Here is a 24,787-nt window from a genome sequence, read left to right on the forward strand (position 1 = left end):
TGCTCGAGATTGGTGATTCTGAAAATGCTTTTCTGGCTACACAAAGTTCACATGGAAAAGAATTTTCATAAACAGAACATATATTCCATTGTGGGAGATTCTGAGTCATAGGTCTGAGGAGGAACCTTGGAATCTGTATTTTAAGAAGTACCACAGTGACTTGATTTCATCACCAGCAGTATGGGTCATACAGCTCCAGGTAAATCAAAGTCCTCATGGACCTATTCTTGATCTATTATTTGAAATTACCGGCAAGAGTGAGAGGGGTCTCTAGTACCCTGTAAGAATAAGAGAGGGCTGAGGAGGCCATTTCTGTGACGTAAACATTTCAGGGCACTATTTCTTAAAGGATTATTGGCACTTGTTGATAAACTTTACAGTTCCCCAAAAGGAAAGATACTGTATGATTCCACTTTTATTCAGTACCTAAAATAGTCCAAATTCATAGAGAGAGAAAGTAGAAACGTGGTTGCCAAGAGCTAGGGAAAGGGAAGAATGGAGAGCTATTGTTGCATAGGTACAGAGCTTCAGTTTTGCAAGATGAAAAGAGCTCTGTGGATGGGTGGTGGTGATGCACAACAATGTGACTGTACTTGAGGCCACCGAACTGTACATTTATAAATGGTTAAGATGGTCAATTTTATGTTATGTGTATGGTATCACAGTTTTTAAAAATTTCTTATGAAGCAAGGTCATAGACAATGTTGGTGGTGCACCTAGATCCCATGTGATCCCTGTTTAACAGATTTGTGCACCCTTTTCCTGTATAATTTTGATTCTAAAAAGCAGCACCCATAGCTTATCCTTGGAGAACTCCCCTCAGGCTGTTTGCGCCACGCTTTCCTCACAAATGCCCAGGGAGTGAGTGGGCAGCCCTCATCCAAGTCACAGGTACTGCCTGGTGAGGACCGCTCCAAGGCACAGTTTATGCCCCAGAGTTCCCAACGTGGTCAGGCTGAACGTAGCCTCTGAAAGATGCTGCGTGAGATCTCACTTTTGCCTGGCTTCCTCCCATACTCTGGGTCCTTCTCACAAAAAATCACTTATGCACATGGACACACACACACACACACACACACACGTACACGTACACACAAAATGTTACTCTTCACAATTTGACTGAGTCTAAGAGAACAAATCCACGCACCAAGACCAACCACATGATTCTTCCACCAAGAAGTGTAAAGAATTATGCCGTCTTCTGGAATTTGTTGAGATTTTTTAAATGTTCATAAACGCCATCAGGAAGTATGTGAAGAAGGCCATAAGAGTGATAAAAAATGTTAAGGCACTTCAGGGCAGGAGGAAAGTAATTCAGGCTGGAATAACCAAGAATGGCTGCATGGAGGAAGAGGTTGGGCCTGAGAAGATAAGAAGGATTTGGTTAAGTGAAGATTGGGGGGTGGCAGCTCAGAGAGTAGAAAATCATGCCAGAAGTGAAGACAGGAAAATGTTTTTTAAAAAGTGTGTTCTGGGAAGGACCATTAGAGAAAGCATGTTAGATGCTGTGCTTCCCTAAGCTACTTGGCCCATAGGCATTGCAGAAGAGGGAGTTCGAGACCAGAAAGTAGTAGGTTACTGCAAGATTTAGACTAAAGTTGCTGACCTGGAAGAGAAAGAGAAGCCAGGGGCCAGAATCGGCAGGCCACAGGGGCTAGATGCACAGGTATATGAAGAGATCAAATTCATAACAGACTTGGAACCAAATGAGGTTCTGAGTGTAAAAGGGTAATTTTTAGAAAAGAGAAAAATCATGCTTCTCCTACAAATATAAAACTAAAGTGGGTCAAAAAATTTATTTATGATAAATTAATATAAAATTTATAATAAATAATGAGGGAACAAGTAAGATGTAAAAAAATGAGTTCAAAGGAGAATTCAAAGAACAGACACATATATAGGCAATCAGTAATGCAGAAATAAAATTGCTAGCATATGCATCTATGCAACTCCACCAGAAAAAAAAATGCATTTGCACTTCAAGAACAAGAATCATTTGCATTACTATTAGTTGTCTACAATTTACAGATCTATAAAATAGTTTGGTCAAAGAAAGTAAAAGACAAAGACCCTATAAAATCAAATAATCCAAAAGGCTAAGGTAGTTAATGCCTCATATTCAACTGAAAGGACACCCAGAAATCCTGTGGCCATTTCAAAGCCTTTCAACTTTTGCTGACAGTGATCAAATAAGCTTGAGTTGCCCTGAGTTAAAGTTATCAGGTATCTTTTCTCAGAGCCTTTAATGGGTAACATACATTTAGAATCAACAAGAAGAGAACATAGTAAGAACAATTTCCCAACTGTATTCGCTCATGAGACCCTTATTCATGGAATTCTTTTTAAGATATTATAAAATATCAGTATAGAGCTGCTTAGGGAACCTGCACATGAGCACCTTAAGCTCCTGGAACTAAAGGAAGGAAAGGGTGGAGGACATCATTCCCCTAGCCTGAGGATCTTGCTGGTTTTCAGAGTTATTCCTCATTCCTGTGTGAGCAAATAGCTCCAACAGCTTTCTTGTAACTTGTCCTTAACTTTTCTTACATTCCCACCTTCCCAGCCCACCACATGGTACACAGCACACGTTCAAAGTAGCACATGAAGGGCTGAAAGGATTAGATTGGAGACGCTGGGGAGAAACTATTCTTGTCCCTTCCTCCACTCCACCCCACTTTTATATTATCTGTTATTTGTGTCTAGTGTGCCTTGGGCTTGATTACAGACCAAGACATTTCTCCAAAGAAAGGAATTATGGCTAGGATACACCTGCCACACTTATGTCTGTCAACTTAGCTGTCTATTTAGAGCCCATAAGAGCACTCACTGAAGAATGAACAACTGTTCTCATCAGCAGTGAGCTGTTTGGAGACAAGGATATCTTCTTCCACCCTGGCTGAAAAAATAAAGCAAAGGCACCAAGCCACTGGAAGTACCTTTTTTCTGGGGCAAATAGAACTCCTGGTCATTCTGTGGACCAGTGGACAAAGCTTGGCATTTGAAACCAGAAGACATGAATTCAAGTCCTAACCTCTTCATTCATTAATTGCATAACTTGAGGTCAGTATTTCCCCTCTCTGAGCTTCTACTTTTTTATCTGTAAAACAAGTATAAAAATAACACTGAGTTCAGAGGGTTACTGTGAGCATTAAACTATTCATTGAGATAACATATATGAAGCACCTGCTGTGTATCCGGCATATAATAACTACTCAATAAACATCCCCCAAACTTATTTCATTTACTTAAATATGATGAAACATTGTTATTTAGACAGCAGACACACGGTGTGCCACCCTTGATGGTACACAGATGGTTTTACCTAGTATGTATATTTATTTTTATACATAATGTAAAAAACAATACTTCCCCTTTAAACCCATAGTTTCACAGATATTTTGTTTAGGACAAAATTAAAGCATTTAAGTTTTAAAAATCCACTAAAAGGAAAATATCCAGTTGATAGTATTACAGATAGAGCACAGATATAGAACAATTGTAAAGGTGATGCACGAATAACAAAATTTTGGGAAACATTGAGATTATATGTGCTGAGTGTCCCAAAGAGGTTCTAGAAGCAAAAGTTGGAAGCTTCTGGAAGAACACTTCACTCTGGAAGAACTTTCTAAGATACCTGAACAAAAATGGACTGGACCAGATAGGTATTCCACTGTTGGAGACACTGCAGCAGAGATTAGCAGAACTGTTTGCAGAAACGGCGTAGCGGGGATTCAGATGTCAGATGGATGATTAGAACACATGCCCATTAAGGTCCTTTTGAACCACATGAAGCTATGCTTCTATGATTAGAACACATGCCCATTAAGGTCCTTTTGAACCACATGAAGCTATGCATCTATGATTAGAACACATGCCCATTAAGGTCCTTTTGAACCACATGAAGCTATGCTTCTATGATTAGAAGGACTTCTGCTGTGGAAGCTTACATATCACAAGCAAAAATACTTAATAAGAGACTCCTGGGAAAAGGTCTCAGGAGTCCTGAGAAGTTTCCTGACGAAGTTTCTATGGCCTGTCTCCATCTCTTTTTACATGCCAATTTCCATCACATTTCACAGGCTCTGCACTTTCTATTCACTGAATGCTTCCTTTGAGAATAAAGTCCAGATCCTCTGCTGCAGTGATTTCCTTTGGGTGTGAACTATGAGAAGGCACAGGGTAATTAAAGCCCACGCTCGCAAGCCTGTCTGACTGACTGATGTGTACTCCCCTCTGATTGGGGTCTGATTTGAATAAGAATGCCAGCCGGCAGAGCCCAGAGAGAGCAGAGGTGGAAGGAAGCCTCTTTCAATTCTAACAAGGATATGTCAGACCAGGGCTGGGTTGGCATCTTCAGCCACACTCTTCCACCTTCCTCCCCTAAGACCCACGTGCACTCAACCTGAAGACTTGCTCTACCATTCCGGGGAGAGCCTCTGAAGAAAAAAATCCGACCTCCTGGCCCACCTACCTGGTTGTTCCCCATTGAACACGTTGCATAGATTGTCAGAGTATGCAGCTGCCCAAGTGGCACGCTTTCCAAGGAGCTTGGAAAGCCCCTCAAATACTCCCTTTTGACTGAAATCCCTTTAACAGCTAACCATGTCTTTATAAAGCAACTGCCTCCAGAGAAAGGAAACACCGTGATTGAAATTCAGGCTAAGATGGAAATGACCAACTTGATCCTAGACCAGAGAGTTTTACATTAGGAATATGACTGCTACTGCTGCTACTACTAATAGTATGTGCCAGGTACTATCCTAAGAAATGCTTCCTTTGCACTGACTCTTTTGCACCACTACCTGTGAGGTAGGGGCTTTCCTTATTCCCATTTTAAAAATGAGGAACTTCAGAATTGGGGAAGGTGAGGGCTTGTCCAAGTTCACACACCTGGAGATCCTTAACCCGACCATCTGCCTCCAAACCTATCATTTTAAACTAAATTAACAGATTATTCAGACCAGCCCCTTCCTTTTTAAAAATGAGAAATTGAGACATAAAAATGTAGAATTAACGTGTCCACCATCATGCAGCCAGTAAGTGGCAGAGCTGGAACCCAAGTCTAAGGATTTCAGAAAAATCCAAATTCCAGACTCTTTCTAAGAAGCAAGGGAAATGTGGTGACAGACAGAGATGTCAAGAATTCTGGGTGCCTGAAATTTAGGAAGACAGAAAAGGGTAACACTGAGAACAGTCAGCACATACTGTTATCTCCTTCACAATTTTGCCTTGGTGTCAGTGCAGTGTCCTAGAGCTGCACCTTTTGAGCCTTTACTATGTCATGTGCCAACACCTTTCTAAGAGGAAGCATTGTGTTTTGATACCAACAGAGGCACAGGATAGAATTCCAGCCATGCCACATTAGCCATGTGGCCTTAGATAAAGTACTTACCCTGCTTGACTGCAGGAGAAGCAGAGGCTGGGAGAGGGGAGGCCACTTGCCCCAAGTCACACGGCCAGGCACTGGTAGAACAGAAGTTCAGATTTAGGTTTTCTATTACAACAATTGGTAAAACAGAATAGAATAAGCAACTATAGTTACGGTTGTCGTTGTTTTGTGCTTTTGTTATTGTTTGCTCGTTTTTAATCCGAGAAACAGGAGAGGAAAAATGAAACAGGGTGCTGGCCTTCTAGGTGCTGTATCCTGGCTGTGATATCCCTGCTAAATGGAAGAGCCCTGTGGCCCGTTAGCCCTGAGCCTGCTTCCCTGGCTCTCCCCAGGCACCTGGGGCCGCTCTCCCCAACAGGCCAGCTCTAAGTAAGGAGCAGCCTCTCTGACTTCCCGTGGGAAAGGGTGCCCCGGTGACCCGGAACAGACAAAAGGGTCTCTTGGAGAATGGAGCAATTAGCTGCCCAGGATGAAATGCTGTCATCAGTGACCTGGTAAGTCAAGGCCAAAGAGCCCTGCCCCCATCCTGATACTACAGCAGTCATGAGGGAGGCTGGGCCCAGAGGAGGTCTTTACCACTTGGAAGCTGACAAACCCAGCAGCTGCTGTTACCCAAGATGCCAGGTCCATCAGCTCTGCTATAAGAAGAAATCCACGTGTTCCCAGGTCTTGCTGGCATTTACAGGGAGTGGATTTGCCGTAAGTAACCAGCTGGCTTGGAGAGATAACACGTCTCAGGGCCTGGGGCAGGTCTGGGCCCCTGTGACTCACTACTCCATGCCAGGTTTCCACGTGACGGATTGTAGCCATTAATTAGACACCTGGGCGATGTTTATGGCCCATGACCTCAATCCCTGTTAGGTTTCATGTTTGTTTGTTTGTTTGTTTGTTTTTAATAAATCAAACCCTTCTGAAACCATCTGCAAATGGAGAAGAAACAACTAAATGAGAGGCAGGTAACTAAATGGCAGAGATCTGTCTCTGAAATCTTACAAATCTGGGTTTAAATCCCTAGTACCTCTCAGTTTCTGTTGCCCCTGGGCCACTTCTCAACCTCTCTAAGCCTTGGTTTCCTTATATGTAAAATGAGAATAATAATATTTCTTATTTGTATTAGAATTGCTTTTGAGACTACACAATAAATGTTAACTATTAGCATACTGTAATGGGATTCCCTATTCTCTTGTCTGCATCCCTGTGAGTAAATCAGTTATGTAAGAAGAGAAACCACAACCTCTCTGCTCACCACTCGACTTAGGCTGAGTTGTCCTAAAAGTCATCCCCTAGACAGGTATTTGAGAGCAAGTAGTCCATTTAAAGCTGATCCCGTGAAGCATGGGTAGGGAAGTAGGAAAATAAGGCAAGAATGGAGGATGGAGCCAATAGTGAGGGCATGTGTTATGTAGCCAGCACCTTCCATGGGCAGCTGAAGCTCCATCCTATTAGAAACCTCTGGAAAATCATGCTTCCATGTCCCATGTGGGGGTGGGAATCAGGGGTGCTTATCCACCAACCACCTTTGGAAGAAGGTAAGGGCTGAGGAGATGAGGAAACTGGGCTGTTTATCCACTAACTCCCGGCACCACTGAGTGAGGGCTGCTCCCAGGGGCATTAACTCCCTGGCACTGCCACCTGCTCTGGGCGCCGGGTAGAAAACCCTGGGGCAGAGAGTTGTGGAGCTTGCATAAGACACCATCAGCACGTACTGCAACAGTGGATGCCAGCAGGGAAGTGGGCAGGGCACTGGCAGTGTCTGCTACACCTCTATTACCTGGCTTTTGGTACAATGCCTGACACATGGGTGGTGCCCGATACATACTGAATTAATGAATAGGAGAAAGAGACACAGATATTGCTAACTATAACACAAGACAGTAACTGATCAGAATCATAAAAGAGGCAATTAAATTAGCAAGGGAGGGTAAAAGGAGATAACATTTATTTTTATCCAGGAGTTATTATCAAGGTTTTAAAGAAGACATAGGAATTGAGTGGGGGTGTTTAAGGATATGTTATGGGCTGAATTGTATCCCCCAAGAAATTCACATGGTGAAGTCCTAATGCCTAGTACCTCAGAGTGTGACTGTATTTACTGACAGGGTCTTTAAAGAGGTGATTAACTTAAAATGAGGCTGTAAGAATGGGCTCTAATCTATTATGACTGAAGTCCTTAGAAGAAGAGGAAATTAAAACACAGACAGTTACAGAAGATAAGACCACGTGAAGACACAGGGAAAAGACAGCCATCTACAAGCCAAGGAGAGAGGCCCGGAACAGATTCTTCCCTCATGGACTTCAGAAGGAACCAATCCTGCTGGCAGTTTGATCTCAGACTTCTAGCTTCCAAAACTGTGAGAAAAAATACTTCTGTTGTTTATGCCACCCAGTCTATGGTACTTTGTTACAGAAAACTATAGAAAACTATACAGGATAGGTAGCTCTGAGCTTCTGCAAGGTTGCATCTCCAGCCTAGCAGACTGCTTACACAGTGTAGGGGCTTAAAAACTTTATTCTGTGATGAATTTGGCTGTGTGGCAAGTGGAGGAAAGGCATTCTAATAGAGACAAGTGCAAGAATAATGACATGGGGACCAGAAAGTGTGGCAGCTACTAGAAACAGCAAGTTCAGTTTGGCTGGAGCCTAAGTGCTAGTGGTGTACAGTGTGGCATAGTGTTGGGATGCTAGATTGCATTCAGAATGAATTAATACCGTGATAAGGGGCGTGGACCTTATTAAATGGTGTTGTAGCAGTGATCCCCTGCAACAATCACAGCTTCCTATATCCCTGTTTTGATTCTGGGCTTGACCAGTTGGACATTAGCAAGTGTGGTGCAAGCAAAGTCTTAAGAAGCACTGGGGCATTGGGGTTTGCCCTCTCTTACTGCTCTTAGGAACCCTGAGATCACATGTGAAGAGGCCAAAGCTAACCTACTGGAGGATGAGAGACAGGTGCACTTCGTACAAGCTGTGCCAGATAAGACTCCTAGACCCACCAGCCTACTCACCTCCAGATTTATGAATGAGCCCATCCTAGACATTCCAGCCCAACAGAGCCAACCCAGACCAGAAAAACAACCCACCGAATTGCTACAGGTAATAAATATTTATTGTTTGAGTCCACTAACTTTTGGAAAGGCTTGCAGTGAAAGCTACCTGATATAACTGGGAAGTCATTGAAGGTTTTTGGAGGTGGGAAGGGGGTATAACCGAGGCTTTAAGATTAATCTGGAAATAGTGTGCATGATTTAGAAGGCAGTTGTTTTAGCTGTTCTCTAACAGGAACAAGTAAATCAATCCTTTGCTCTGCCTTCTCTGAATTTCCCTAGCGCTGAGACCAAGACGGGCCACAGACTGGAAACCTTGTTTATATTATAGATCTGCCATCTAGAGCTACTGTTCACAGCTACTGTGAGATCTGCTTTTTTGGATCTAAATTTCTCAAGGAAGGAACAAATGTTAGAGGTGGAATTCCAAGGTAACAGAGCAATGGAACTATTATCAAATGCCAAAACAAGAGGGAGCAAAACAAAATAACAAGGGGGAGCAAAACAAAATAATCTAAAATTCATAGCAGCTGAACTATAGGGGAAAACAGCTGGAGTTTAGGTCAGGCTAAAGGAATGGCTCTCACAACTTTAAAAGGCACAGCCCATGTCTGAACTGATTGTGGCTGGTTGCTTATAAGTGCTTGGCCCTGACTCTTTCACCCTTGGAGACAGCCAGCATCACTTAGCATAACTGGAATGTGATGAAGATTTCTGGGATTATTTTGAATTCAAAGCTCTGATAAAAGCCTAGGTGAGAAAGGAGGTAAAAATCATTGCCTGATATTAGCCATGATACTCCTCTCCAACTTTTCTAAGAATTTAATCCACTGTGTCATGCAAACAAATTCTACATAGAGGCAGGGTTCCATAACAGTGACCTTCAATTTTGAAGACCACCATATTTCCAATCAATCAGAATAAGCCTCCGAGCAACTCTGTGCTGCAACTCTGGACTATGTTTTTCTGGAATTCACAAGTAACCCAACCAAAGTCATGGGAACAATGTGACTTCCCAGAGGGTCAAAGCAAGCCAGAAGCAGAACCTAAATTAGAAACCATATCTCCAAACGTCCAGCCTATGACTTTATCCACAAAACCAGCTCTGCCCCCACTTAGCTATTCATAATTCCCCCAAAGATGAGGATGAGGATGATTTATGAAACTAGAGAAACTGCATGCTTTGTTTTCCACTAAATTGCAGTGTACTCTTTAGCATGGCAAACCACATGAGACTTCAGCTGCGATACAGAGCAGAGAGAGGGTGAAAAATTTGGGTCTGACTCTGCTAAATTTGTTTCACCCTAAAAAAAAAATCATAATCCACCTTAATTATGATAAAGAACCCAGAAATGATTCTCTGCCTACCCCAAACCCCCTCCACGCACACATTTTTGAACTTCAAAGGAAGCTGATCCTGTGATTACTGGTAAGCAGTATCTCTGACGCATATATTGAGAGCGTGAGTCTTTGTGTCTCTATGGAACCAATTATCTGCAGGGCTGGAAAATTAAGAAGTTGAATTGTGTTTCCGTGGATGCACGTTCAGATGCTAGACATTAGTGCAGAGTTGAGAGCTATAATAATCCTCTCCAGATAAATCCTCATCAAAACACAGGACGTTAACAATCTGTTGTCTTCACTTGCTCAGGATGTAGGGCTTCAGGTTTGGGTGGGTATTATGTACAAGGCCTATAGTTAGTGATCTTTTCATGAATTTTCTCTCACAGAGTTTCACACGTGTCTCACATAGACTGTTAAGGGCACATTTCCTTTAAGTGGGGACGAACTGGTGTCTGAACTTGGCCAGCTGCTCGCGTATAGATAACTGATTTCATATTCAGTTTTGAGTGAGATTGATGGGTTTTTGAATCTATGACAAGCAAGCCCCAATTGTAGCATAGTGGATGGATAACAGTATAGTCTTAGGAGAAGGGAAACAACAACAGCCCCAAGTTTTAGTATTAATAATAACATTAAATATTATTGCTAATGTTATAACTAGTAATAGCAGATAATATTTATTAAGCTCTTAGTAGGCCCTATGTCCAAATACCAGCTCCATCACTTGCTGTTGGTTTGACCTAGAAAAGTTACTGTATTCGTTTCCAGAGCTGCTGTAACAAAATACCAAAACTGGGTGGCTTAAATAGAAATTTAGTGTCTGCAGTCCTAGAGGCTAGAAGTCTGAAATCCAGGTGACTTCAGGGCCATGATCCCCCTGCCGCTCTAGGTGAGAATCCTTTCTGCCCTCTCCTAGATGCTACTGTTCGCTGGTAATCCTTGGGATTCTGTGGTCTATAGATGCATCACTCCAGTCATGTGGGCATCTTCTTTCTGTGTTTGTTGATATCTGTGTCCAAATTTCCCCTTTTTATAAGGACGCTAGTCATATTGGATTAGGGCCCACCCTAATGACCTCATTTTAACTTGATTACCTCTGCAAAGACCCTATTTCCAAATAAGGTCACATTTTGAGACACTAATAGTTAGGACCTTAACATATCTTTGGTGGAGGTGGAAGGGGACATATTTCAACCCATAACAGTTACCAAACTTCCCCTTTACAGAATGAGGATACAAGGAGTACTGACCTCACAGGGCTGCTGAGAGGATGAAATAAGATAATGTACGTAAAGTGTTTAGCATAATGCCTGGCATATAGCAGGAAGGCAGGAAATGCTAGCTATTATTATCGTGAAAGTGGGGATATAGATCATTAAAGCTCAGTTTGTTTTGCTTTGCTTTACAGAGGAGAAGCCCATGCTGATAATATTTTCCTCCAACTCTTAAGGGCATAATGATTTTTCATAACAGTATGAGTTGATTTTTACATCTTGTATTTTACCAAAGAACTGTGTGTTTGAAAAAATCTACTTTTTATTTGAATATTGCCATCTATTCATACTATAATAAAATCACTTTGAATAAATACCTTACTCCCAGCAAGTAAATAAACCTGAAAGGTTAAAACCCTAATCAATTTTAAAAAGGTTAGTAAATCTTCTAGATTATCGCTAACATATGAGAAATAAAGGCTCTAAAATGTAAAATCAAGGACTTCCATCCCCTTAACAATGCTGATACAGGTAAAATATATTGCAGATATTGGGAGATGACCTCACAACCCTGAAAAGAGCATGACTTTTAGATTCAAATATATCTGGGCTTAGCTTGTAATGCTACTGTTTATGGCTCTGGGACCAAGGGGAAGTTACTGAACATTTTTCATTCTTGGTTTCGTCATCCACGAAATGAGGATAATAATGTTCCTTCAAAAGTAAGACAGCCTAACCATTGATGGATAAAGGGTAAACAAAATGTGGTATGTATGTATAATGGAATATTATTCAGCCTTTAAAAAGAAGGACATTCTGACACATACTACAGCATGGATAAGACTTGAGGAGGTTGTGTTAAGTGAGATAAGCCAGTCACAAAAAGACAAACACTGTATGATTCCACTTATATTATTCTATATGAATAATCAAATTCATAAAGATAGGAAGTAGAATGGTGGTTGCCAGGGGCTGGAGGAGAAGGGGTTGGGGAGTTATTATTTAATAGGAACAGAGTTTCAGTTTTTCAAGATGAAAAGAGTTCTGGAGATGGATGGTGGTGATGACTACACAAAAATGTGAATATACTTAATGCCATTGAGTGGTACACTAAAAAAATGGTTAAGATGGTAATTTTTATGCTATGTGTATTTTACTATAATCTTTAAAATAAGTTTTAAAAATAAATTTTCAAAAGTTATAAAAAAGTTAGAAGGCCTAAGTAAAGCCCCTAGTTAGTATCTGGCATATAGCTGGTAGCAATAGACACATCCCATCATTAATACTCTCCTTCCTCCCCACTAACAATCCTTGCAAAAAGAACTGGGGTGTGCACATAGCAAGGGATTCAGGGTAAAAGACTGCAGATAATCCACTAACATTTGATTTTGAAATGAAGCTAATTAAGTAGGTAGATGACATTGGTCAGGTGATAAGAAAACTAGTCCAAGTGCTGCTATTATCTAGTTCTGTGATTGTGAGCAAGTTACTTAGCTTCTTTGAACCTATTTTCTCATCTGTCAAATAAGAGGGGGTTGAACTAGATGATCAATATTACATTCCAGTCCTTAGAAGCTTTCATTACATAAATAAAGCCAAGACATGGTACTTAAGAACAAAGGGTCCATAGCTTAGTATGCTAATGTGTCCTCTTTATGCAAAAAATAGGAGAGGGGAAACAAGTATCTTTTATAATGCTAGCAGGGTAAATTGGCCAAAGGGAGGGAAATTGATTTAAAAACAGGATGAAATGAGCAATTAATAGCAAAATGTTATACTATTCCAATGTTACTGTATTTAAAAGAATATAGCTTTGCAAGATGAAAAAGTTCTAGAAATCTTTACACAACAACATACATATAATAAACACCACTGTACTGTGCACTTAAAAATGGTAAAGATGGTAAATTTTTTTGTTATGTGTTTTTTACCACAGTAATAAAAAATAAAAAGAATATAGGCACACGATTTTCTTTCTTTGACCTCACTTCTCACAAACAATACCAATGGCGTGCAAATTTTTTTAGTTAGCAAATTCATTCTTCAAAGGAAGTTTTATGGGAAAATGATTGTAAAAAAAATGAAACTGAAAATGGAGTACTAGATGGAGGGGGACTAAACCTCCCAGTCTGGGTCTTTCCTCCTTGTTCTCTGGGCCTACCCCTGAGCCCTCCAAAGACTCCTAGGTCTCCAGCAGGCAAGTTTGGAAATCAATGCTGTGTACTCTACAGCGAAATGTAGATGCCTTCTCAGTGCACTCAATTGGGAACTAATCAGTAATGGTAGAACGTTACCAGTCTAAGCCCTACAATCCACCTAACCATTTATTGTAAGTAATGTTTAAGTGGACCTTAGAGGAGGTATTTCACCTGTTTCATGAAGAGAGTTTATGGATATAATAGAGGGGGAAAGAAAGCATCAGTGTCTGATGCCTTCACTAATCCCAGAGTTTAACACATACTCAATAAAGATATGTATAAATGATTACATTCCAGAAGGGACCCAAGCTATTGGAAAGACATAGCAGGAAAAGAAGTAGTTCATTCATTCATTCATTCATTCAGAATGAATGATTTCCTTATCATCAACTATATTCCAGGCAATTCTAAGCACTAGGGATGAAAACATGAATCACACACAGTTTCTACACTGAAGGAGCTCAGTGTCCGGAATGAGAGACATGTTTCAACAGGTCATTCTAAAAAACTGGGGGAAATGCAAGGAGATTTCTGCACAGAATATTATGGCAGCGCCAAACCAGCTGAGAGGGAGCCAGGGAAGGTTTACTGAAGGAAAGAAAGGAGAGCTAGCAAGCCAGTGATGGGGTCAAGATTTGGGGACAAGTCCGAAACATGAGCGCATGTGAGAAAAACTTGGTGTGTTGGGACCACAGAACATACATATAAAGAGAGAAATGGGAGAGATGAAGCTGAAGAGCTGGGTCGTGGAGAGTTTGTGCATGAGTAGGCCCACCTGTGTTTTCCTTCCCTGGTTTTGCCTGGCCCCTTTCATCCATCCTAGGGAACCTCCAAGTGACACTTCCACAGAACCTTAGAATTCTTTAATCCATAGTTTACTTGTATTCCGGAGTATGCAGGGAGAAACAGGAAAGAAGATGGCTAAAAAGAAAAAGCAAGGAACGTTTCACCTCCTCAGTGGAAGCAACCATTAAAAATCACAACAGGACATTTACCCATAGAAGAAAACAATGAGGTTGCCTGTTGAGAAAAAAACATGAGTCCTTCATAGGCTTCTGAGAGGCAGAAATATTTGACCAAAAGGTACTGTGCTGAAAGGGCCCAGGAGGAATACCTACTTCATCAGTTCCAAAGGACCAAGCTGCGTACAGATGCTGGGTGTCCTGGGTTGATTTACTTGGCATCCAGCAGGCCTGATCCCCTGAAGCCTCAGCTCAGTGCCTTCAGGTGCTCTCAACTCAAGACTTTCCATTCTTGGGACACTTCACTTCCCAGTTCTATTTAATAAAAACGTTCACTTATGATCCCATTTTCTTACCAAATGTTAGGAAATTCAGGCATCATTTCTCTGTAGGCCAGTGTGAACACCTGAGTAATTTTCCTTTGGCTGGGAGGGGGGGCTCTCTAGAGTTTGAGTCAAAATGCTGACTCTAAGGGAGGGACTTCTTGATATCACTTTTCCTTTCCTATATGAACAGCCACCTGTTCAACATCAAACAAGCACAGAAAATGAAAATGCTGACCTAGGGAAGACTTGAATTCAAATCTGATAGTAAAGACTTCAGAATTTCTCAGAATACTGTTTCTAAGAAAAAAAAAAAATGTATGTCTTAAGTTTTAAAATCCTTTAGTTGATAAAAATCAAAGCAGTGTTTTGTTCCATGTGCCAGACTACATGCACTGTTCTCGTGTCAAGGCACACCTCTGGAACCCAACAGTCCCATTTGCTACATGCAGGTTACTTAGGATAATAGGGATTTCAGAATCAATGAAAATCAAAAGCAAATATCCTTTTGGAGTTTCCAAATCATTGTTCTAGAATCGGAATTATATTGGTAACCAGGGAGAAGCAAACATTTGTCTTCATTGCTCAAAGTCCTAATATTTTCCTTGTGGATTTGATTTTCAATTTCAGTTTATTAAAGAAGGGAGAAAAACATGTTGAAGGCTTAGACTCTCCTATTTTTCCCCCCTTTTCATTGTCTGAATAGCAAAGTACTGTATTATTCAGGACAATAGATTTTGCATATACTATCAGATAAATCTAAAATACTTTTGTGATTAAGTTTAGATTTTTGTATAACTGACACTTCAGGATAGAGTTTTATGTGATTTTGGTACCAGTACTCAAGAAAAGTATTCCTACACTTTCAGTAAAACTACAACAAACTGTTTTGGTAAAAATGAAGACATGGTTAAAGTTTGAAAATAAAAGTTTTAAGTCTTACATTGAAAAACAAAAGATGACAGATCCACAATTCTATGAGTTGGTGTAACAACTTATTTTTTTAAAGACTTTTTAGAGCAGTTTTAGGTTCACATCAAAACTGAGCAGGAAGTACAGAGTTCACAGGTACTCCATACCCTGCCACATGCATAGCCTTCCTCACTGATTCCCCACCAGAGTGCCAAATTTGTTACAATCAATGAACCTACACTGACACATGATTATCACCCAAAGTTTACATTAGAATTCGCTCTTGGTGTCATGCATCCTATGGGTTTTGACAAATGTATCCACCATTATAGTGTCATACAGAATATTTTCACTGCACTAAAAATCTTCTGTGCTCTGCCTATTCATCCCTCCCACCCTTCATCCCTCAGACAACTAATGATCTTTTTACTGTCTTATAGTTTTGCCTTCTCCAGGATGTCATATAGTTGGAATCATACAGTATGTAGCCTTTTCACATTGACTTCTTTCACTTAGCAATAGGCATCTAAGTTTACTCCACATCTTTTCATGACTTGATAGCTCATTCCTTTTTAGTGCGAATAGTATTCCATCATCTGGATGTACCACAGTTTATTTATTCATTCATCTATTGAAGGACATCTTGGTTGTCTCCAAATTCAACATTTCATTTTTAATCTCCAGTTTTAAAGTGTAGCTATCTGAGATCAATTGCTGTTTTTATTTCCTCATTGAATTTCTGAGGCAACCCAGCCAAACTCTTAACATATGCATGAATTCCCCTCAAAGACAAACCCAAAAGGCTGCCAGATTGACTTTGCTTGCTTCCTCTAAAAAGTAACTTGCCATTTTCGTAAGGCAGACCATTTCATTACAGGATGTCTCTAATTATTATTAAACAGTTCTTCCTAATGCCTGACTTTTCTGCATCTCTCAAAATAGTCCTCGTTCCTTTTCATGTGTATTTCCAAATGTATTTTTTAATAAAAAATCTCAGTATTTTTTCTATTGTTTAAAGGAAAAAAACAGAATTGTTTTATTATTTTTTCATCCACTTTTGCAATTTACTTTCTTAAAATATTAATGACAATCATAGACATAGACAACCAATATGACCCCTCACAGACTTTTTTCTCTCCTAGACAAGCATTGCTAACACTTGAAGTCTGTTCTCACAACATCACTTTGAGTCTCCCACATTATTCTGGCCATCCTCTGGACATGCTCCTTTTTTTAAATATTTTTTCTTCTGACTTGGGCACAATCTTCCATGAGTAATCGCATGAATGTAGTGGAGAGGGAAACAATTTTCTCTCGTGTGGAGTGTGTACTTTCCAATTACTGCAGTTGGAGGCTGCATCAGCTTTTCCACCACACTACTCTGAGACCACATTAAATCTACAGTTAATTAAAACTCGCTCCTTTCCCATCTGCTGTACTGTGCCTCCTCACTTCTTCGTCATATTTTCCATCTTAAATTTCATCCTGTTACATTTAGGCCTGTTGTATTAATCTGTGAAGATAACTTTGAAAACTGTATCTACTATCCAAAGTATCAGCTCTCTCACCCTGTTTTATGGTATTTGTGATTTTTATCAATTGCCTTTAATTCATTCATTCGCTCATTCATTCATTCAACCAATATGTATTAAGTGTCAATTATGGTGTCAGGCTCTGGGCCGGGCTCTGGGGATACATAGCAGACATAAGTCTCTATTCTTAGGAAACATAAGGTGTAGTGGGAATAACAGATTATAACTGATCATATTAATACACGTGCAATTACAAACTGATATAACTGTCCTGAAATTTTTTAAATGCAATTGTATTAGTGATTAAAACCAAGTAATCTAATGTGGATATAGGCAGGGAAGTGGTAAGGAAAGGCTTCCCTAGAGAAGTGATTGTCAAGCTGAGACCGAAAGGACAAGTAGAGGTTAGTAAGATGAAGGTGTAGGGGTGGGGAAAAGCACTCCAAACAGAGAAAAAGTCCTGGAGGAGAAGGACGCATAGCATGGTTCAGGGATCTAAACCAACGCCAGGGTATCTAGAATACAGAGTGATGGTCGCAGGAGAATCATTATGTAGTGATGCTACAGACATAGGCAGGGCCAGACCCTGTAAAGTCTTTGTAGGCTGGATTGATGATTTGGCTGTACTTTAATAGCCCACAAAGAATCTTTCTGATGCAGACTCCCCTATTATGAATTTTACCCTTATATCCCCAAATTTTCATAGCCCTTTCTCCCATTAGTCAAATCCAAACCCTTCAGCTTGCCATACAAGGTCCTCAAAATTTGATTTTCCTTTTCAAACGTGTCTCTGATTAATTCTTTTTTTTTTTTTTTTGATTAATTCTTGATGTGAGCCCTGTGCTCTTGCAGAAACAACCAATCAAAGTGGTACATTTTTCCACCTTTCTACTTTCACCTAGACCATGCTACCTCGCCATTCCAGCCTCAGTTATGGTCTTTAAAATAGTTATGTGGTCAAATGCAGGCCACTCAACATCTTTTCAGACAATGACTCTGTCTTCTCAGTGAGACTGTCATTTCTCAGTGGCAGGAAACATTTTTGTTACTTCTTTTTTTGTTGTTTGTTTCTTGTTGTTACTTCTTTTGAATGCTACTTAGCTTCTATACAATTTCTACACACAATAAATAGCTAATTCATGTTTATAGATTGTGTAAGTAGTCACCTCTAGGAGCTCCCTACTGAATAAGATTACTGCTTCTGCCTACACTGTGCTCTGTGTGGTAGGCACAAGAGTAATGCCCGGTGATTATGAGATTCAGTTTCCTTAGAAGAGATGCTATGGAATCTTCTGTGTTAGGAGTCTTTATACAATGGGAAAGCCAGATTAGGGCATGTGTATTTCCTCTTCCCTAATGTTTTAGGGCAGCATTTTCCAAAATGTGTTCCACACTACTTCTGAGTGATATCCAAAAAAGTTAGTTGAAAAGGTGTCTCTTGGCCTGATATGTTTCAGAATATCAGGTTATGTATGAATTCAATTTGCAGAACTTCTCAGAGCATTAACCTATTTGTGGGTATTTTGATTGTCCAAGAGACAATAAGTCATTTGTTTAACAAATATTAGGAATTTAACATATGCCAGGCAACATGCTAACAGAGGTGTGCTGGCAGATGTTTAAAAGCCAGCTCTCTAAGGAAAAAGAAACCAAACACCCCAACTTGAAGTGTTTGCCAATTTCTTTAATGTATAGATTCCCACATGGCTGATTTCAAGCTATCAATGTGACATCACTGAACTCAGAGTAGGGACCAAATGCACAGAGTCAGCTCTTTCCAGCCAGTTCAAACTGGCTTCAGCAGACTGGGTGTTAACCAATGATGAATAAAACAGCCATGGTATCTACACTTGCAGAACTTACAGTTTAATGGAGGCAACAGAAAATAAACAAGTTAGTAAACCAATATGTAAGGCTGAAGTGTAAAGGGGGTGGCCAAGGGAAAACACAGAGCCCTGTGAGACAAAGAAGCACTGGAAACTGGGGAGGTGGTCACATGACTCCTCCCCAAAGAAGGGATGTTCAGAGCTAAGTTACTAGAAGAAGCTTGTCAGAAGACAAGGGAGGGGAAAAGCATTCTGGGGGAGAGGAACAGCATGTGCAAAAACATAAACCTGCAAAGAATATGGTTATTTAGAGGACTAAGAAAGCCACTGTGTAGGGAAGAATGACAGGAGACGAAGTTGCAATGGTAAGTAGGCTCTACGTGCATGGCCTTGGACACCCTAGTAGGGAGTTTGGATATTAAAAGGCAAAAGAAAGCATTTGAAGATCATTTTTGTTTTGTTTAAGGAGGAACTGAAATATCCTTATCAATTTTACAAGCTCATTTTCACTGCTGTGTGGAAAATGGCCTGAAGCATTTCCCACGCTTAGTTGACAGGGAGCCCTGCTTTGTCTCAGGATCTTCCTCTGGAGTACCCTTAACAGTGCATTTTGGAAAATGTTATACTGGGAGTTTTAAAGACACATGTAATTAGTTAACCTTATTTTTCAACTTCTCAGGAAACAAGGAACAAATTCTTAAGCATGATTAATGGAAGCTTCTCCTTTGCTGCTCCTTACCAAACCATCTTAAACTTTCTCCAAAGGCTCAGTACAATCTCCACTGTTTATACATATGATAAAAATAAAAACAGATTAAAAAAAACTATCTGAATTGAAAGACTTAGAGACACTGTGAGATCCAGGCTGTTGATGGTTATGTCCAAAGCCTGGTTGTTTTCAAGAAAACAGATGAAGCTGGTTCTAAAGCAGCACTGTGCAATAGAATGCTCTGAGACAATGGAAAGTTCTGTATTTTCTCTGTGCAGCATTATTGTCACTAGCCACGTGTGTCTCTTGAGCTCTTGAAATGTGGTAATGTGATTGAGGCACTGAATTTTAAATTTTATGTAATTTTAATTCATTTAAATTAAATTTAAATAGCCACACATGACTTTGGCTACCATAATAGATGTTACAGTTCTAGAAGATATTAGTGGTAAAATAAAAAGTGGTGACTTCCCCCTTTTCATGGCTAAATGAATCACCTGCCCCCAAATAAACTTAGTCCCATAGGAGAGTGGTAATACACTGAAGGCATTTCAAAGGTCACTGCAATTTAGTCCTCGAATGCTATTTTCTGCCCCCTGCCCCGTTTTTTCCCTATTCAAAGCCATATATACAAAGGAGAACTTACTAATGTCTCTAAATAATAGATTAGTGTTATTTATTACTTGTGCTTGTGTACTCTTTTTCTTCTAAAAATATCACCACATTTTAGACATTTAAGGCCTCCTCTTTGATGGAAGAAAAAAGTTGGAAGGCAGTAGAGAACAGAATAGTCTTGTGACTTTGTTTTGTCGATATGTAGCTGCAAACAACCAACGCAGCAACTATTACCCGACACTCCTATTTTTCATGTCACCACTCAGAGTTCCTTTAAATCTGCTTTAAGCTCCCCAAGCCCTTTTAAATCGCATCATACCAAGTCGATGGCTCGGAAAAATGGCCGGGAATATACGGTCCATTAGAAATTCCCTACTGGCCTTCTATTACAAAGTGTTTCTCAAAACATTCTGTTATTTTGCGAGATAAATCTTTCTTATTGATTTCAGTCTTTAGCACCCCAATCACAAAGAACTGAGCTTATAAATGGTCGAATGCATGAGGTTTCAATTTGCTGTGTTCAAATGATGCTGCCTGTCATTTTCTAGGTAGGCTTGCTGTCCTTCATTTTCTTCATTTTTATCCTTCCCTCCTTCCTCGTCTGTTCAACAAACTTCTCCTGAGAGTTTCGTATGTGCCTGGTACTGGGGCAGGGGCTGGGGATGGAGCAGTTAAGACAGAGAGGTCTCTACACTCATGGAGCAGTGGAACGCTACCAGACACAGGACAGCATGTGGGGTAGCATGGGGATGTCAACAAACAGGTCTGAGAAACAGATCAACATATTTGACTAAAAAAAGAAAGGGGAAATGAAGATATGAGCTTAGAGAAACAGCACATGGGCCTCGAATTTCAACCAGAAATTTTGTCCTTGTAACAAGGAAAAGAAAAATATTTCCCAGAATCATCTTTAAGGGCCACAGAAAGAATCATTTGAAAATTATTGAAAATAGCATCAAGGTAAATCTTATTCCATCATCAAATAAAGCTGTTACCCATGTGTGAATGGTAGAACAGACAAAATCTCTTGCAGGAGGCTTATAGTTTAAGATCGCTATGTGGACCATTAAAGCTTCCCTATTGCTGACCAGATAGTCTGAAATCCTTACCCAGGCATTCAAGACTCTCCAAAATTTAGCTCCAACTTCCTTTTCCAAATTTATACCTCTCTGCCCCTCTCAGGAAACTTCAGTTACAGCCAGATGGGTCTATTCACTGTGTCCTGAAATGTTTGGGGGCTCCTTTGTTTTCTTCCCATATTAGCTATTCTTCAAAGCCTAATTTAAGTCTTATCTCCTATACATAGCATTGCCTGATCACCCCAACATCTAAAGTATGCTCTCTTTCCCCTCAGAACTGGTAGGGCAACTTATGAATATGATACTTTTTTGACAGTGACAATTTATTACCTTGCAGATAGCAATTTTATTAGGTATGTCTGTCTAAGTCATAAGAGCAATGTGCCTTATAGTCTGCTTTTCATTAGTAACACATTTGAGTGTACATTTACAGTATATAAAGCATTTTGACAAACCTACCTCATTACAGGTAAGCCTCACTATAATCCAATTAGTTTAGTATTTTCTTCACCTGTGTATAGAGGTGGACCCAGAGGCCCAGAAAAGGGAGCCAATTCATCTGAGGGTGCACAGTTAATAAGATACAGCTGAGTTTAAAATAAGGCCTTCTGCCTCTAAGACTAGTGCTGTTTCTAATAACAGTGATTTTTTTAAACCTAGGACCCTTGATAAATATGCCTCTATGTGTTTCAGATAGCTTTGATCACATGGTAGGTATTTAGTGGGTATTTATGGAAAGACTGATGGATTTCTGATTAATGAATAAAATAAGGGAGGCCTCTTTCAAAATCAGCTTCATCGGTAATGCAAGAGAAGTGGGGTGGCGATTCATCTTTTATAGCGTCATCCAGGATAATTTTCAAATTTAAAAAACAACTACAAAAAGAATTGCCTGTGATTATGGCCGTGGTTGCTCTAAATACACGTGAGTTGCCTAACCTTCAGATCTGCTTTTTGCTAATGGCCTCAGGCCAAGCCATCCAATACTTGAGGATGTAACAGCTCCTCCATAAATGGAAACGGATCAGAACAAACTGTTAATACCCAAGCCGATGCAGAAACCACCCAGATGGATAATTTCAATGTTAATGCAAAAGTATTTAAAAGAGCTACAGAATCTCACATAGAGGATTAGCAATACAAAAGAGATAGAAGGCATTTATTTTTGAAAAGTAATTTTTTTTCTGTGTATCACTTGTACATTTTAAATAGAGCTTCTACAGCTTACACATGAATTCTACTTTCTAAGCAAGCCGTATCTTGCATCGTGGGTAAGTGTGCCTCTGGGTTATGTGTGCTTAATCATGATAGCTTCCACGCGCCAAACGTGAGCTCTGTGTTACGCACTGTGAGGGAACTTCTTTACTCCTCACAATAACCCTGAGAGCTCCATGTTATTAGACTGAGGAGGTGGCCTCAGTCTAATAACATGGAGCTCTCAGGGTTATTGGCCTTTCCATACCAAGCACTTCTGACACTAACTGTCTGGAGTTAAGGCAGATCCCACAGGTTATGGGCTCATTCCCACAAGACTGCCCCCACTTCAGGGGCCAATCTTAAGTAGTGGGGCCCCAGGTTACTCACATTTCTGTCCCACTTGGCTACAAATGAGAGGTTCCCACGACCCCTACCCTCGAGTTCAGTCATCTGCCAGAGTGGTTCACAGAATCCAGGAAAAGTTTATTTACTACTGCTGACTTATTACGAAGGATATTTTAAAGGATACAAATGAACAGCCAGATGAAGAAGTACATAGAACAAGGTCTGGAAGGATCCCGAGTGCGGAGCTTCTGTCTCTGTGGAATTGGGGCACACCACCACCATCCCTGTACGTGAATGTGTTCACCAACATCGAAGCTCTCCAGACCCCATGCTTTGGGGATTTTTACAGAGACTTCATCACATAGGTATAATCAGTTATTAACTCCATTTATTTCTAGCCCCTCTCACCTCTCTGTAGAATGGGAGGTGAGACTGAAAGTTCCACGCTTCTAATCATGGCTTAGTCCTTCTGGTGACCAGCCCGCAACAGGAGACCACCAAAAGTCACCTCATTACACTAAAAGATGCTCCTATCACCTAAGAAATTCCAAGGGATTTAGAAACTCTCTGTCGGGTACAGGGGGAAGAGATCAAAAAATATATCTTATTATTTCATGAGAGGAAGAACTCCTAAACTGACTATAGATTGGTGAAATGTAGGAGTATATAAGGAATGTAACAGATTATACAATTACAGTATGGTTGAGGAGATAGTTTTTTTTTTTAATATGGAGAGAATTACTTAGAAAATAATATTTTAGGGAAGATTGATAGACATAATAGCTAAATTGGAAAAAATTATATGAACTCAGTTTGTTTGTTTTTTCTCTAAAAATGACACAACAGTGTCAGCAGCCCTTTGATCCCATCATCTCTTTATGTGGATCTCTAGGGCCCAGATGTTAGTTTCTAATAAGTTTCTCCTAAAAAGACACCTGGGATTCTCAGAAGGTAACTGATCCCCTGCCTTGGAACTCAGTAATAATATCGGGAGAGCCTGGAACATCCGAATTTTGCTAAAGAACGTTGGTGCTCTTGAGGCCATCAGGACAAATGGCCAAATTAAAGAGACTCTTACCGACCAAGTTAAGGCAATCTGAGCATCAAAAAGAGAAAAATAATTTTGGCTAAATGGAACAAATTTCAGTCTGTGAAAGGCTGATTCCATCCTGATAACAAATGGGGAAAGTTAACACAAAGTGAACTACAGGGTAGTTCTCATGCAAAAATAAGAGTGGCTATAAATATATATATTTGATTTTTAATTGGTTATAATAATTAAAAGAGAAACTATATTTAGGTGTGTTGTTTCTTCTATTTATTCTTCTGTACATCTGCTCATAAGGTATAGATATGTACTTGCTATATAAGTAGACAAGGGTAGACTTAGGAATTATGAATCAGCCAAGGAATTTTGAAACTAAATCCCTAAATAGGAAAGATTGATTATGGCTACAGGTAATAACCAGGTAGAATGAGGTTCAATCAATGGTCACACTCAATGACCAAACAGAGGGTTCAACAGAGAATTGTGAGATGATTGGTTAGCCAAATGTCCTCAGAGAGTTAGATGGTCCTACTGATTATAATAAAATACTAATGAGGCTTAGATAAGTTGCTAATAACACCTATGGGACAGGGCAATGTATTATTATTGGCAGGATAATCGATGATATGGTGTTGGCCATGCAAAACTTAAAGAACACCTCATTCTGGGGAAAAGACACAAGTTGCAAATATCTAAACCTCTGGGGAAGACACGGGATTAAAACCATGCCATTAATATAACAAATAAAGTATAGTTTTATAAAGGACCATGCCAAACAATCAGTGGCTAATTTGGGACAAGAAATCAGCCTCACTCACAGATCAAAAATCACCTTGTATTTGGGTTGTTTTGTTTTGGATTTTCTGGGGGGGAACCAGTAAAGACCTTGTAATCTTGGAAACAAGTCAATATAAACTCTACTATAATTTCTAAATTAACTTAAAACAAGTACTGTTGTAACCCTACAAAGGTATATAAGAATATATATAGTAATAACAAGGAAATACATCAGAACATTGATAATTTTGAATAGTTTAAGTGTAATTACAG

The 24,787-nt window shown here is 39.9% G+C and overlaps 1 long non-coding RNA gene across 1 annotated transcript in view; it reads right to left on the reverse strand.

Moving 5' to 3' along the window:
* LOC309637551 overlaps positions 1-24,787 on the reverse strand; it is an 864,945-nt gene that overhangs the window by 407,300 nt on the left and 432,858 nt on the right. The gene's annotated exons all lie outside the window — the stretch shown is intronic.

This window comes from Balaenoptera physalus (assembly GCF_965194825.1).
Source record: "Balaenoptera physalus genome assembly, chromosome: 11".
Lineage (NCBI taxonomy): Eukaryota > Metazoa > Chordata > Mammalia > Artiodactyla > Balaenopteridae > Balaenoptera > Balaenoptera physalus.